The 13992-nt window shown below is 47.5% G+C and overlaps 1 protein-coding gene across 2 annotated transcripts in view; it reads right to left on the reverse strand.

The window, feature by feature from the left end:
- The window catches only part of APPL1 (adaptor protein, phosphotyrosine interacting with PH domain and leucine zipper 1), an 85101-nt gene that overhangs the window by 25010 nt on the left and 46099 nt on the right, over positions 1-13992 (reverse strand). The window lies entirely within an intron of this gene.

The following is a 13992-nucleotide window of genomic DNA, read 5'->3' on the forward strand; positions in this document are numbered from 1 at the left end:
TCTCTCTGAGGAGCGTTTCAGTGTCATGTTTCAGGGTTAGATCGACATAGACAGAATTAGCATATCTATAAGAATAAGTGTGTGTGTGTGTGTGTGTGTGTGTGTGTGTGTGTGTGTGTGTGTGTGTGTGTGTGTGTGTGTGTGTGTGTGTGTGTGTGTGTGTGTGTGTGTGTGTGTGTGTGTGTGTGTGTGTGTGTTTGACTTTGCATGCATACGAAAAGAACTCCAAGGGAGTGAATGAATGAAAACTGGGTATTTGGGTAAATTAAAGCACCCCCTTTTGGAAGATAATTGATTCCACATCTTGGTCAGCCCACTGTCACCTCACAGAGGTCTTAAGCCATCATTTTGTTTCGGCCTGCACAACAATGCCTTGACTTGGAACAGGCCACACCGGTTTCTGTATGATAAAGCGATAAAAATGTATTTTTTTTCCCCCACTTTCCTCACTCATATAATCGAATGCCTGATATTCATACCTACGAATCGCTATATACATCGCTTTTATAAGTGCTATAGTTTTCAAATTACGAGGTTGGAGTGATGCAATTTTCCCTACTCCTGTGAGCTCCCAAGATGAATTGTGATGAAACTTTATAGGGTCACATTTTTTTTAACACGATGCACCTTACTCGGGTTTTTAAAAGTCATTTTCTCACAATTCAAATGTTATAAACACACGAGCCACCACCTGTCGCCATTCCGAGGGTAGATCCATATTTACAATGCTTTATAAAAAGACCAATTTTTTTCAGATTTCAACCAGGATACCCATATAATTGGTGAGATGGTGAGTTCCGATCGTCAAATATCGTATCAGATGTGAAAAATAACTTAATTAGGATGTGAAAACGATCGGTAAGATCGGCAAAGGAGTCAAGTGACCTCTGAAATGCGCAAATCGTGAATTATTCAAAAAAAAAAAACGAAAAGAGTACGAACACAACCTATAAATCGATTTAAGGCTAAGCGCATGCAAGTGGTTACCACTCTGTTTCAAAAATGTCAAAAAATGAAGTTTGTTCCATTGCCTTCTCACTACATTTTCCTGAAAGTGTAAGTCTAACTGAGTTCAGAACAAAAAACCGTATAGCTTAATTACATATATATATATATATATATATATATATATATATATATATATATATATATATATATATATATATATATATATATACATACACAGTCATGGGCCGCTAACGACATTTCGGGCAACGACGGATCGCATATACGACGGATCGCATATACGACGGATCTGCCAGCTCTGAAAAAAAAAAATGAAAAAAAAAATGTAGCTGAAAAATTCCTATCGCCGAGTGATGAAGCCGACGTAGCGCTGCCAGTCGTATAAAAATAGCACATACAATTATGTACGCTGTACAGTACATAATACTTCATAATGATAATAAACGACAGTGTGGCCCTGTTATAATGCGATCGTTGAGGTCCATAAAATGTCATCGCGAAAAAAGCAGGGTCGTGCTAAATCGGGATTCAAGGAAATCGGCTTTCAAACTGAACCAATGTTTGCACGTTAACCTTCTCGCAAGTAAATTACCTTTGAATTGAAGAATTCCGCGAATAAAACGTTGTTATAGTCAAAATTAAAACACCATTTATTTTTAGTGAAGCTTTTCATGTTGTTAAAACAATCGCACTGTTCCGAAAATATATATCACAATTGACAGGAGCTCATTTCTTCATTTATAAATTATAACATCGATGCAATGATTACATATTTATAAAAGCCAAACGCTAATTATTCATCTTTCTATAAATCGATGCGAAAGGAGATTGTAAGCTGCTGCTAACAACACCGATGGCCATCATGAACAGCACAAAGGTAAAACTAACGCATCTTCCGTCTCTCTTGGATGTGTGTTACAATTGCCGACAGTATTCAGTACAGTAACATGCTGTACAGGTTTGTATCCGAGGAGCAATAGGCTATACCATATAGCCTCAGTGTGTAGTTTTGTGTAAGTACGATGTTCGAAAACGAAAAAAAAAAGATGTTCGCACAACGACAACGTCGCTTAACGACGCGTTTCTCAGAACGTAATCCTGTCGTTAAGTGGCGCATGACTGTGTATATATACATATATATATATATATATATATATATATATATATATATATATATATATATATATACATACATATATATATATATATATATATATATATATATACATACATATATATATATATACATACATATATATATATATATATATATATATATATATATATATATACATATATATATATATATATATATATATATATATATATATATATATATATATACACCGAAATATGATACTTTGGAGAAGGGGTACCTATTCTAATGGTTGTGCGAGTTTTCAATGAAATTACCTAATTTTTCTTTTTTGGCAAAATAAATGAAGGTAGTATGTCACTTATTGTAGCAACTAATCTAATAATCAAAATACCAATTTCTGGGATTATTAAGAAATAATACATACCTATTATTTTATTACTGCTCTATTCAGTGACTGTCAGATGCTGAAAAGCACGAAAAGAGAGAAGATTTATCGAACAAATTCTTGGACTTAAATTTTCAATTCAATCAATTCTGGGAGTAACAAAAAGCTCTCTAAATTCTCCAAAACTGTTTTAACTGCCTTCTAAGTTGATAAAATATTTTTTAAATACCTGGAAAAATATTTTAAAAATTTTTAAGGAAAATTAATTTTTTAATTAAATTCAAAAAAGTGTGATGTGCAGTCAGACAAAAATGCAAAATTACTCTAAACCAAAGCCATGCATGTTTTCAATATTTTTTTATACTATTATATCTATTTCACTGTGCCCCATTTGTAAATACATTTTAGTGAAAATAATCTGATGCACAGAAGAATAAAAGCTTTTTTTTTTTTTTAACTTGACGTGCAGTCGGACATTTGGGTTGGAAAGTTCGGTCAAGTCGTTGTAATTAAGTATCCACCCGGATCATCTCAATTTTTTTTACATTGATTTTATTGGTAATAAGTTGAATAATTTAAGACACGTAAATATGAGTTATTGATGAACTAGTCATTTTGTTAGGGGATTTCATAGTCCCAGGCTCTAAAAGGGCAATAAAACAATAGAAAATAAAAATATGCCAGAATGTGCATATATCATGCGAATCCACAACTGACAGACACAAATGCTGATTTTCTCAGACGGTGGGTGACAACCTTTTGATTAGATGAGAAATTTCATATAGAATGTTTTATACGTTGTATTTTTGCATGGTCTAATATATGTCATATTTTAAGGTGAAACAAGAAAAAAGGCCAATACTGGCCATGTATATTCAATAAAAATCCTGTAGATTCAGTAATATGCATCATAGACCCATGAACATATATATTTTAAGGTCCTATGGAACACTGTCTCTGCAATGAACCAAATTTCATGACCAGTCGCAGTCTTTGTGACTTTCAAAAATGCCACTCAAGTCAGGGTATGCCCTAAAATAGGGGTGGTAACCACTTACATGCGCTTAGCCTTAAATGTTATGTTACTGCTCATCTAACGATGTAACTCTCAAGGGTGAAAGAAGAGTTCAGAGAAAAAGGTTACCACCTTAGCCAACTTCTTCATAAATACACCCTGCAAAAAAAAATTTAACTAGTGATTTTGATCCGTATACATGTTCAGGCCCTTGATGAAAAAACATTCAATGTGGTCTACCTCTACCCAAAAGCATTACAATAATATTGTTATGGTTTTGGAAATGTACCCGGGGGGGAGTATTCATGTACATGTAGATCTCCCCAGAATGAGTCGTTTCATTAGTTTATGTGGTAGGAAGACCTTTTCCCCTTGTCCAGGGGTTTGGGGGGAAAAGCGTTGAGGTTAGTCTGTGTATTCCTGGTGTGATCTTCACCTTCTATACCCACTTTTAATCTCCTCAATCCACCAACAATCCGCTTCACCAAACCTCAACTCAATAACTCCTCCCTCCTTCATCCTGGCGGTCTTTCTTCCAACCACAAAGTCGGTTTATTCTCATCCTTTGGTCTGTCTTTGTTATTATTATTCACCACCAACCATCCGTCCCTCACTGTAGACAATTAATCCTCCAGGCCGGTATTGAATTGCCTTCCCCCAATCTTGCTCCCTGCACTCCTACATTCATCATGCGGGACAATGCTTCTCCCATACGCCGTAGAGTACAAAGGACATCTCGCATACGCAATCCAGTAGGTACTATATGGTGGAGCAGTGGGCGTGTGAGGGGAGGGTCCGAGGGCACTGTTGGCTGCCTTGCGCGTGGAAGGGAGGGGCCGGAGGTGCCCGTGGCTGTCTCCACAGCATGACGTGGGATTTTTCACTGCCGGCGCTGCACCTCCCCGTCAGGCACGCACCAATGAGGAAGACCGTTGACTATCAAAACCACGCCCAGCCCAAGCGGCTTTAAGAGACAGAATGCGGAGGTTTTAATTCAGGGTGGACTGCTCAAAGGCGAGTTTACGTACTGTACTTTGAGGCTACCATGAGTTTGACTCTTTAACTCGAAAGTAAAAATTAAAACTCCACAAATTTGCAGCAGGATGGCAAGTTATTCAAGAGGCCAGCTATATACAGTATTACTTATTCTAAAATGTGCGTTTTTTGACGTTCCCCCTCTTCATATTTCCGACAATAAACATCCCTGTTCCTCCCGTCCCATCACATCACAACCTACCTTCCTTCCCTGTTCTCCTACCTCTACCCCAACTCTCCAATATAAGGCTATCGCACATGCGCTCGGGGCGCTGCCGCATTTGGTAATAATGCTGACTGTAGCTATTCTATAATGTCACCATCATGACGTCATATTAGATGTCACCATGGTGATGTCATGAATTAACCGACTACACATGCACCCATTTAACTCTCGGAAAAATACTTGTTTTTTGACAAATTGGATCACGTCACACAGTCTTGAAACGTTTTGTTGCTCTACGACGGATCTTGTGATCTTTGCGATACAAATACAGATTTTGAAGTAAACTTAGAAAGGCAAGTACCACTCAGGTGTGTTGAAAGGCAAGTACCTGACATTTTACCTCTGACCTTTGACCACTTGATGACAAAATCGAATCAGTTCACCTTTGCATCATAATATTATTACGGTGGTGGAAATTCACAGAACACCATTCAGGTTCCCCAGAGATCAGTTATTTCGATAAGTGTGTGTTCCAGGTTAGATTTTCCCACCGATGTATAAAGGTAATTATTCGTGTGCCGGGCTGTGCATCTTTGAGTTAGCCGTTATTCTTTTTCTATCTTTTATTTTAAACAAACAACATCTCCTCAACAACAACTCTACAGCCACGCCACCACCACCACAACGCCAACAACTCAACAACCACGCCATCCCCACCACAGCGCCATCAACATCGCGACACCATCACGCCCGCCTGAGCGACAGCGGCAAAATGCGTGATACGAACTCGCGGCGCGACAGGAAGAACCACATTCCAGCCTCCGTGTACGATCAGCCGTGAAGACGGCTGATTTGCATAAATGGATCAAAACGGGCTCTGCCGTGGAAAAAGCCAGCCAATCAGAGATGAAGGGGGCGGAGCCAGCCTGGGGTGAAGGTTCAAAGGTGAAAAGGGGGAAGCGCCAATTTCGGGTGGCGAAACCTCCAGCGGCTTCTCCCCTCAGGCTATAAAAAGCCGCGTTGGCAATGCACGAAAGAGCAGTTGGTGGTGAAGCTGGCGAGCGGAGGAGGTTGGTCATCGTTGTTCATGGGTCGTTCACCGGTGGAGCTTGGAGTCGTCGGAGCTAGCGGCAGCATCAGAGCGTGGGGGTCTGGGCAGACGGCCCTGATACGGTCGGGCGACGCTGAGGAGTGAACGGGGTTTAAAAGAGCATCAACTCTGAAAGAGCAAGAGACCCGTTCGCTCCTCCGAAGCGTCGCCGGCCAGGCACGCCAGAAAGGGGCTGCAACGAAGCCGGGCCACCGAAGCCGTTCAAGCTGCTCGTCAAGCCGCCCAAGCGACTGGCGCGTTCGTGACGCACCAGATGGGACCGAGACGCCAAAGGTCACTGAGCGAAGACCACCGAGTCGCCACCAAGGGGCGGCCAGGTAACCGGCCCGGCCTCTCGGAGCCTTCCGGTCATCCCGGCTCTGAGAACATTAAAAGCTTAAAAGCCCGTTTATTTTCCTTGGTTTTGGATGAAAGTCTGTGGCGACTTGTCTTCCTAAGTAGAACTAAATAAGTGCATGATTGTGTACATGATTGAATAGGCATCGGCTATAGGCTTTTGCTCGTGTCTTGTTCCCATATCCCCCGATTCATTGACTGCATGCCTACTGTAAATAAATGCCACATTGTTTGAATGTCAACCTGCTCGTTGCGTCACTTTCTGCCATTGACTGCCATGGTACGCTCTGGATATTAACTGGCTTTTAAAGCCGCTAAAAGTACATCTGGGCCGACGGGACTTGGCGATATATAACCGCTCGGCTTCGCACACGGAACGAGCCGCTTAAGCGACTCGTTTGCGTACAGGTCCCTTCGAGGTATAAACTCCCGGTATTTCTGTCCGCGCAAATAATTAGGTGCATCGATAATTTGGCGATCAACCCTGTAGCGCGTGGACAGAATAATTGGCTAGTTTATGATGCGTTAAGGCATCCGTGACTGGATTTCGGTGTTGGTCCGGAAAGTCACGACTGGATTGCGGCCTTCGGTGGGCGCACGACCGCGATTTGGCGAGAACTGTCGTCCGCACGCCAAACGCGGGGGAGAACCACAACACTGGTGTCCGAGAGCGGGATTCAAACCCCTCCGTCCCCAAACGAAATTAACGGAACCGGATCAAGGGTGTGTGAAGCGACCCTCCGGTTCCATTAAATTACGAGCATTGAAATTTTTTTTATTTCCGATACGCTAAATGGCGGCTCAAGGCGAGCAGGGGCAGGGTGGTTTAGAGTATGAGTTAATAGAATCTATGGCTCAGGACGAGATCACCATGCAGGACCCCGCCATGCAGGTTGACCATTCCCCGCAACCGAACTCGGAGCCCGAAGGGGGCGCAGGGGCAGTGGCGTATGACACCCGCCCCCTCCGTCAAACTTCCTCCCAATCCCGGCCATTTCTGCGACCGATGAGGGCGGATCGGTTGTGCCAAGTTCGTTTGAGATGTGCCAGTTGTTTGCAATGCTGGCAAAAATGGATGCAAATGCGCGTGAGCTGAAGGAAGAAATCAAAATTGAAATGAAAGAAAATGCACGTGACATGCAACACAACAAAATGGATGCGATGAGGGGTGGCATGGATGAGAATATGCAAACCCTGCGGGGTGAGATACAGTGCATGGGGGTAGGCCTGCAGACAGGCTTGGACAAAATGAACGACAAAATGGCGAAGGAAATCGGCACGATACGAGAAGAGGTGAACAAGTTGAAAGGGAGTGTAAAAGGTGTGTGGTCCGCGATGGAGGTGGGTAAGAAGGACATGACAGGCGAAATAATGACGGTCGGACGGGAGGTAGACAAACTCGGACAGGGGATGAAAGAAATTAAAAAAGGACAAGAGGCACTGAGGACGGAATTGGAGAAAGCGAAAGGCAAAATGGCAAAAGAGATCGGCACTGTTCGGGGAGAGATGGCTGAGTTGAGGGAGAGTGTAAAAGGTGTGTGGTCCGCAATGGAAGAGGGACATGGCAAAATAAATAATAACGGTTGGACAGGAGGTAGACAAGTTAGGACAAGGGATGAAAAAGGTAAAAGAAGGACAAGACCAACTAAGGCGGGAAACAAAGAAGGAATTGGAGGCCATAAAGAAGGAGTGTAAAACGAGACACGAAGAGATGACTGAAATGGTTAAAGAGATGGGACGGAAGATGGATTTAAACTGGCAAAAGGTGAATTAGTAGAGAGACAAGGGGAGATAGGGCAGGTTAGAGACGACCTGGAGAAAGTAAAAGACGGGCAGGCACGAATCGAGGGGAAGATAGGGGATATGAAGGCAGAGTTGGTGGAATGTGTTGAGACCCGGTGTAAGAGGCAGGATGGCCTCCTTATGGAAAAGGGGGAGAAAATACGCTCCCTCGAGGCAGATCGCAACCAGGTGGGTCCAGTGTCACCGAACGAGGTAAGAGGGTTGCACGACGCGGGGGTGTGCATGCCGAGTTTGGGGGGGGCAGAGGCCGCGGGGTCTCTTGGCCTAATACAGGCCCCCAGCATGATTGTGCCCGAGTGTATGAAGAATGCGAGCGGGATGGCATGGGGGAGCACGCAGGAAGGTGCGGGGGCGTGCACCGACGCAGACGGGGGTAATAAACTCCCCGGGCGAATGGCTGGGGCTCTGCGGGAGAAGGGCACCATTGGAATCTAGGGGTCAATCTCTCCATTTGTCCCTCAGGGACTGGGAAGTGGAGTTCGGACCTCGCGGGGCCAGAAGGTGCCGCTGCCTCCGTACAACGGGAAGAGGGACCTGAGGGCGTATTTGGCCCAGTTTGACTGCGTGGCCAGGGGCAATGGCTGGAGCTTGGAGGAGTGCACTGCACAGCTCATGGTGGCACAGGTCTTGACCACGATACCCTCCGGAGGGATAACACTGGCAGGCCCTCCTTTCGGCCTTAAATAACCGGTTTGGTGTGGAATAGCAGAGCTATTGTTCTGACTGCCGGTTGTTGCAAAATCGACTTAGTCCGAGGAGTCATGCAGTTGGGTGGTGAGGAGTTGACATTGGGGGGCATGGGCACGGATGAGAGGGTGGAGCTGGAGGCTCCCGACTCCGTGGTCATTCCCCCGGGTGCCGAGGCAGTGGTCCCGGCCCGGTGGCAGGCACACCCAACCTGGCAGGGCTCCTGCAGCCTGGCCTAACTATTGGCGGGGCAATCGACCCCGGGTTTAGTCGTGGGCCGCACCCTGGTAAACACCGACGGGCCTATCGTGCCCGTCCGGGTGATAAATGTTAGCACGGAAGCACGCACTATAAGATGGGGCACGAAGGTGGCAGATTGCATTCCAGTGGTACAAGTCGCAGTGCTGAGGGACGATAACATCGAATCAGACCGGCCCCAGAGGGGGTCTCCAGAGTCTGTTAGGAATTGGCCCGACCCCATTTGCGAGATGGTAAATCAGAGTAGCGTAGATTTGGAGGATACCCAGTGGGAGGCCTTACGCAAACTGGTCGACCGACATATAGGAATCTTCTCCTTGTCACCCGAGGATATTGGACGTACGGGCCTGGTGAAACATCAGATCCACACCGATCGGGCCCGGCCAGTCCGTCAGCCTGCTCGACGGCTCCCATGGAGCAAGAGAGAGGAGGCTGATGAACAGGTAGAAAAAGATGCTCAATGCAGGCGTCATTGAGCCCTCGGGAAGTCCTTTGATGTCACCGGTTGTGCTGTCAGGTCAGGACTTTTTGTCAGGTCAGGTTCGATCTGTGACCTGCTACAGGTACCATGTAAACCTGTACTAACCTGTTCCATGGTCGGGTTGTCGGCGACTAAACAGTCTCCCCCACCAGGTTTTCTGGTGAGGAGGGTGTTTGCATATGGACACCCAGCAGGATTAAAAACAAAACCTTCAAAGGGCGGAGGAGCTCCTTGTGAGCCAACGGCCATCCATATCTAGTGCCCAACTGTGTCTGCGGACGTCCTCCTGCAGTTGGGTCACTTCTTATTAGGAGGTTGGTGGCAGGATTTGCACTCCGGCCACCGTAAAACTCTTCATTCCGCAAAACGCAAAAACGCAAAAAAATCTGAAAACCCACTCCGTGGGAGTACCTCCTGTGCAGCTTCCCTTCGCAGGGCAGCTCACCGGATGACGGGATTGGGGCAAAGCCTTCGGGACCCCCAATCTTTGATAGGAGGGAAACCACGGGGTAACATCCCTGGGTCAGATTGCGGGAGAGTGTGTCGGAGTGGTGCTGAGGTGTCGTCCACCAGACGGCGGTCTCCTTGGGTTAACCTGAGGCGGTCCCTTCGGGTGGGTGCCTGGAATGTCCTATCCCTAAGAGAGGATGATCACCTGTCTCTGTTATCATCTGAGCTCAAGCGTTTGGACATCGGGATTGCAGCTCTCTCTGAGGTTCGGAGACCGGATTGCGGCGAGATAATGGTGGGTGGTTACACCTACTATTGGTCTGGTCGCTCTGATGGTTACCATACCCAAGGAGATGCTGTAGCTGTGTCCAGTAAGCTGACCCCAATGATAATTGAGGTAACACCGGTCAACGAGCGTATTATGAGATTAAGGATTCGTCACTCCTTAGGTGTCATTTCCCTGGTCTCTGTTTATGCTCCGACTGAGGCGAGTGATCTCACCGTGAAGGATGCATTCTACGCCATACTCGAGTCTGTGGTTGATCAGTGCCCCAGACGAGATACACTTCTAGTCTTGGGGGATTCCAATGCATCGACTGGAACTGATAGGGACGGTTATGAGGTGTGTGTTGGTCCCCATGGGTCAGGAACTATGAACCAGAATAGCACTAAGTTCCTTGACTTTGCAAGAAGTCATGGACTTAGGGTGGCTGGTTCATGGTTTCAGCGCCCACAAGCTCATCGCTGGACTTGGTATTCCAACGCTGGCGGTGGGGCAAAGGAGATTGACCATGTCCTCATTGACGGTCGTTGGAGGATGATCCAGAACTGCAGGGTCTACCGGAGTGCTCAGTTCCTCAATACTGACTACAGGCTTGTTGTAGCAACTCTAAAGCTGCACCTTAAATCCTGGAGAATGGTACCATCCCAGCCGAGGCTGGATGTTGCCAAGCTCAGGGATGAGAGAGTAGCTGAGGAGTTTGCGAACAGGCTGAGTGGACACTTGGGGGGTCTGGGTGCTTTGGGGGGTCCTGAAGAGTTGTGGAGCGCCTTCAAGACCACCGTCCTTGATGTTGCCGGTGGATGCCTTGGAGCTCACCGCAGGGCAAAGAAGAATTTTGTCTCTCAAGGGACACTGGATACCATTGACCAGTCGCAGGGCCAGGTTGAATGGCAGAGCTGAGCTGTTCAGGGAGCTGAGGCGTAAAACTGTACGTGCACTGAGGGTGGACAAGGAGGCCTATGTGCGAGGAATCTGTGAGGGGGTAGAGCATCACCTGTGGACAGGTGATTCTCGTCCCGCTTACAGGGAGTCGCGCATTACGTTCATCCAAGCCCATCCCTCGGAGCACTACAGTTCGAGCAGAGAGTGGTAGGCTCTTGACAGAGGAGTCTGAAGTGAAGGCCCGCTGGGCCGGTTACTTTGAGCGGTTGTACCAGGCTGATCCCCCAACTGTCCAGTTGGACGTCAAGGGTGTTACAATCCCTGTTGCTGACCCTCGAATCAACTGTGGTCCACCTACGCTTGTGGAAACACGGGCTGTGGTGAACCAGTTGAAACGGGGCAAAGCTCCAGGGATCTGTGGCATCCATGCCGAACTTCTCAAGGCTGGTGGAAATGCTGCACTCGTGTCGTTGCATGCAGTTTTGTGCTCTGCCTGGAACACAGGCATCATCCCAACTGACTGGAAGAGGGGCCTTGTTGTCCCTCTCTGGAAAGGGAAGGGTGATCGCCAAGACTGCAACAACTACCGAGGGGTGACGCTGCTCTCAGTGCCGGGCAAGGTCTTTGCTCGGATAATTCTTGATAGGGTTCGCCACCATCTGCTTGAGCACCAGCGTCCAGAGCAGTCAGGCTTTACACCAAAGAGGTCAACGATTGACCGTATCCTTGCACTTCGTGTCCTCACCGAACGCAGACGAGAGTTTCGGCAGGGGCTGCTTGCAGCCTATGTTGATCTCTGTAAAGCGTTCGATTCAGTGAATCGGGATGTCCTCTGGAGGATTCTTGGTCTTCGTGGGGTGCCACCAAAACTGATCGATCTGATGTCTGAACTCTACTCTGGTACTGAGAGTGCTGTGAAGTGTGGTGGTACCATCTCTGACGTATTTCCAGTTGTTACTGGAGTTCGTCAGGGATGTGTACTTGCCTCCACACTTTTCAGCACTTGTATGGACTGGATTCTAGGGAGGATGTCGGAAAGATCAAGTTGCGGTGCGTCATTTGGGAATGTCAAGATCTCGGACCTTGACTTTGCAGATGATGCAGTCATCTTTGCGGAGACTTTAGACATCCTCTTGGGGGCCTTCGAGGTGCTGAATGAGGAGTCGGAGCCGTTGGGATTACGGGTTTCTTGGGTCAAAACTAAGATCCAGGCTTTCGGTGACATATTGGATGCTGCTGTCCTGTCTGTGTCTGTTTGTGGTGAGGATGTTGAGGTCGTGGAGAGATTCACTTACCTTGGCAGTGATATTCATGTCTCTGCTGGCTGCGAGTCAGAGGTCAATAGACGTCTGGGTCGGGCCTGGGGAGTCATGGATTCACTGGATCATGGGGTGTGGCGCTGCCGGTACCTGTGCGGGAGGACGAAAGTCCGAGTCTTCAGGTCCTTGGTACTTCCAGTCTTGCTCTATGGGTGCGAGACTTGGACTTTGACCAAGGATCTGAGACGGAGACTTAATTCCTTTGGTACCAGGTCTCTTCGGAGAATCCTTGGCTATCGCTGGTCGGATTTTGTGTCCAACGAGTGGTTGCTGAGAGAGACTCGGATGAGATTTGTTACCTGCATAGTCCGTGAGCGTCAGTTGCGGCTGTATGGACATGTGGCTCGTTTTCCTGACTCTGATCCTGCTCACCAGATTCTCTCAGCGAGGGAGTCTCATGAGTGGAGGAGGCCAGTGGGTCGACCACGTGCCTAATGGTTGCAACAGGTTGACCATCATCTCAAGGAGATGGGGATGGGCCTGGCATCTGCCTGGGGGATGGCCAGACGGAGGCCCCTGGAGTACCGGCGGAAAGTGGACACAGCGACGTGCTGTTCTGGCACATGCTCCCATACCTGACCTGACCTGACCTGTTGTGCTGGTCAAAAAGAATGATGGGACCACGTGTTTCTGCGTGGACTATCGCCAGCTTAACAACGTGACACTCAAAGACTCCGATCCCCTGCCTAGAATTGACGATATCCTCGACACCGTTTCAGGCTCCAAATGGTTCTCAACTTTGGACCTTAAGAGTGGGTATTGGCAGGTGGAGATGGATAAGACGGGGAAGGAGAAAACGGCATTTTCTACAGGGAAGGGACTGTATCAGTTCACTGTAATGCCGTTCGGTTTGTGTAACGCCCCTGCCACCTTTGAGAGATTGATGGAGCGTGTGCTCGGCGGCATGCCATGGCAATCATGCCTGGTGTACCTAGATGACGTCCTGGTACACGCTAGAACATTTCCCCAGGCAATAGCCAATTTGGACCAGGTGTTTGGGTGCCTCAGGCAGGCAGGGCTGAAATTAAGCCCTGAGAAATGTACTTTGTTCGCGACAGAGGTGGCCTATCTCGGACATGTGATAGGCCGCGAAGGGGTGAAAACCGACCCAGGAAAAATTACCGTGGTAGAGAAGTGGCCCGTACCTACAAACGTTAAACAGGTGCGGGGGTTTTTGGGTCTTTGGTCCTACTACCGGCGCTTTGTGGCAAACTTTGGGGAGATAGCCAGGCCCCTTCACCGGTTAACGGAGAAGGGGTTGAGATTTAATTGGACAGGGGAATGCCATCAGGCCTTCATCAAATTAAAGGGGTGTTTGACACCCGCACCCGTTTTAGCATACCCCACCGATGACGGGATGTATACCCTGGACACGGATGCAAGCCAGGAAGGATTGGGGGCAGTCTTGTCTCAGACACAGGGAGGCGTGGAAAGAGTGATCGCGTATTACAGTCAGGCCATGAGTAGGCCCGAACGAAATTATTGCGTTACTCGCAAGGAGCTATTGGCTATGCTGTCTGCTGTGAGCCATTTTCATCCGTACTTGTACGGGAGGAAATTATTGGTTCGAACTGACCATTCCTCCTTGCAAGGGCCAGATTGCAAGGTGGTTGGAAAAGTTGCAGCAGTACGATTTCAGTGTGGCCCATAGAGCCGGTAAGGCTGATGGGAACGCCGATGCGCTCTCTCGACGCCCCTGTCTGGGAGAAAACTGCA

Source organism: Eptatretus burgeri, chromosome 18 (genome assembly GCF_056783735.1).
Source record: "Eptatretus burgeri isolate ZD-2024b chromosome 18, Ebu_testis_v1, whole genome shotgun sequence".
Taxonomy (NCBI): domain Eukaryota; kingdom Metazoa; phylum Chordata; class Myxini; order Myxiniformes; family Myxinidae; genus Eptatretus; species Eptatretus burgeri.